At 51.3% G+C, this 2500-nt stretch overlaps 1 non-coding gene across 1 annotated transcript in view; it reads right to left on the reverse strand.

Moving 5' to 3' along the window:
- The window catches only part of LOC143350521 (5.8S ribosomal RNA), a 155-nt gene extending 85 nt beyond the window's left edge, over window positions 1–70 (reverse strand). Inside the window, exon 1 of the ribosomal RNA XR_013081139.1 lies at window positions 1–70. This exon is cut by the window's left edge and continues 85 nt beyond it. This is a non-coding gene — a ribosomal RNA (5.8S ribosomal RNA).
- Window positions 71–2500: the final 2430 nt, after the last annotated feature.

The raw sequence follows: 2500 nt of genomic DNA on the forward strand, positions 1-2500 counted from the left end.
TCACACGTTGACGCGCAATTAGCTGCGTTCTTCATCGACCCACGAGCCAAGTGATCCACCGTTCAGGGTAATCATATACAATTTACAATTTTTCTCTTTGTATTTAAAAATGCTCCTTGTTCTTTGCTTTAAAAATATTCGATGTTCGCACCTCCGACCAGCGTATCGACGGAGGATTGAACGCGCCATATCGACGACAAAAGTTTCTTTTTGTTTCCTGAATGACGGAAAACCATCGTTCGACGGCCGGGCGTACAGTACATTCAAAAGCCTTTGCGCGTGGCTGCGACCAAACGGGTATAATACACCCGTATATTCTTGGTTCCGAACAGTAACTTCACGCGCAATCGGGCGAACGCACGCGGCAGCGCCCATCGGTTGCTCGATGAAATCGATGCGATAAACTACAGCCGTTTCGGCTGGTCGTCGTTAGTCGCGCGAGCAACGATGGCCGCAAAATCGACGCGTCGTCGTTTGCGATTATTCGCCTCAAGTTAGCCATGAGTATGTATATTATTCATTTACGAACGAACGCGGCAGCGTCCACCGGTTGCTCGATGAAATCGATGCGATAAACTACAGCCGTCTCGGCTGGTCGTCGTTAGTCGCGCGAGCAACGATGGCCGCAAAATCGACGCGTCGTCGTTTGCGATTATTCGCCTCTGGCTATCCGTGAGTATGTATAATATTCATATACGAACGAACGCGGCAGCGCCCATCGGTTGCTCGATGAAATCGATGCGATAAACTACAGCCTTCTCGGCTGGTCGTCGTTAGTCGCGCGAGCAACGGATGGCCGCACAATCGACGCGTCGTCGTTTGCGATTATTCGCCTCACGTTAGCCATGAGTATGTATATTATTCATTTACGAACGAACGCGGCAGCGTCCATCGGTTGCTCGATGAAATCGATGCGATAAACTACAGCCGTTTCGGCTGGTCGTCGTTAGTCGCGCGAGCAACGATGGCCGCAAAATCGACGCGTCGTCGTTTGCGATCATTCGCCTCAGGCTATCCGTGAGTATGTATAACATTCATTTACGAACGAACGCGGCAGCGTCCATCGGTTGCTCGATGAAATCGATGCGATAAACTACAGCCGTCTCGGCTGATCGTCGTTAGTCGCGCGAGCAACGATGGCCGCACAATCGACGCGTCGTCGTTTGCGATTATTCGCCTCAGGCTATCCGTGAGTATGTATAACATTCATTTACGAACGAACGCGGCAGCGTCCATCGGTTGCTCGATGAAATCGATGCGATAAACTACAGCCGTTTCGGCTGGTCGTCGTTAGTCGCGCGAGCAACGATGGCCGCAAAATCGACGCGTCGTCGTTTGCGATCATTCGCCTCAGGCTATCCGTGAGTATGTATAACATTCATTTACGAACGAACGCGGCAGCGTCCATCGGTTGCTCGATGAAATCGATGCGATAAACTACAGCCGTCTCGGCTGATCGTCGTTAGTCGCGCGAGCAACGATGGCCGCACAATCGACGCGTCGTCGTTTGCGATTATTCGCCTCAGGCTATCCGTGAGTATGTATAACATTCATTTACGAACGAACGCGGCAGCGTCCATCGGTTGCTCGATGAAATCGATGCGATAAACTACAGCCGTCTCGGCTGATCGTCGTTAGTCGCGCGAGCAACGATGGCCGCACAATCGACGCGTCGTCGTTTGCGATTATTCGCCTCAGGCTATCCGTGAGTATGTATAACATTCATTTACGAACGAACGCGGCAGCGTCCATCGGTTGCTCGATGAAATCGATGCGATAAACTACAGCCGTCTCGGCTGATCGTCGTTAGTCGCGCGAGCAACGATGGCCGCACAATCGACGCGTCGTCGTTTGCGATTATTCGCCTCAGGCTATCCGTGAGTATGTATAACATTCATTTACGAACGAACGCGGCAGCGTCCATCGGTTGCTCGATGAAATCGATGCGATAAACTACAGCCTTCTCGGCTGGTCGTCGTTAGTCGCGCGAGCAACGATGGCCGCACAATCGACGCGTTGTCGTTCGTTTGCGATTCGCTTCAGGCTACCCGTAAGGATGTATATTATTTTATTACTTCCTCGCCGTCATCAGGACGTTTCGTTCGGAGCACGACGACGAGCACACACGCCACCGGGCAAAGCGGGATACGCAAGTTCAAACCGTAAAGGAACGTCGCGAAACGATGTTCGACGGCGTCTCGTTCCTCGGCTGTAGATCCTTGGGCGCTTTGTTTCGGCCCCTGCGCGTTGTGTGTGACAATCGGTCGTCGTCTCCTCTTCGAGCGAGCGCAACGTAAACAGCCAGCATCGTATCTCCGACCGAGACGCGTATATAATGGAAAAATTGACGGCGGGTGACATCCTCGATCGTCGCAACGATGGGTCTTATTTTCTCTTCTCCTCCTCTTTCTTTCGTTAGTAATGGACGTTTTCTTGTTTTTGTTCGAGATCTTTGTTTAGTAATGGACGTTTTTGTGTTATGTTCTTTCGTTTCTTTGTT

This window comes from Colletes latitarsis, chromosome 14 (assembly GCF_051014445.1).
Source record: "Colletes latitarsis isolate SP2378_abdomen chromosome 14, iyColLati1, whole genome shotgun sequence".
NCBI lineage: Eukaryota > Metazoa > Arthropoda > Insecta > Hymenoptera > Colletidae > Colletes > Colletes latitarsis.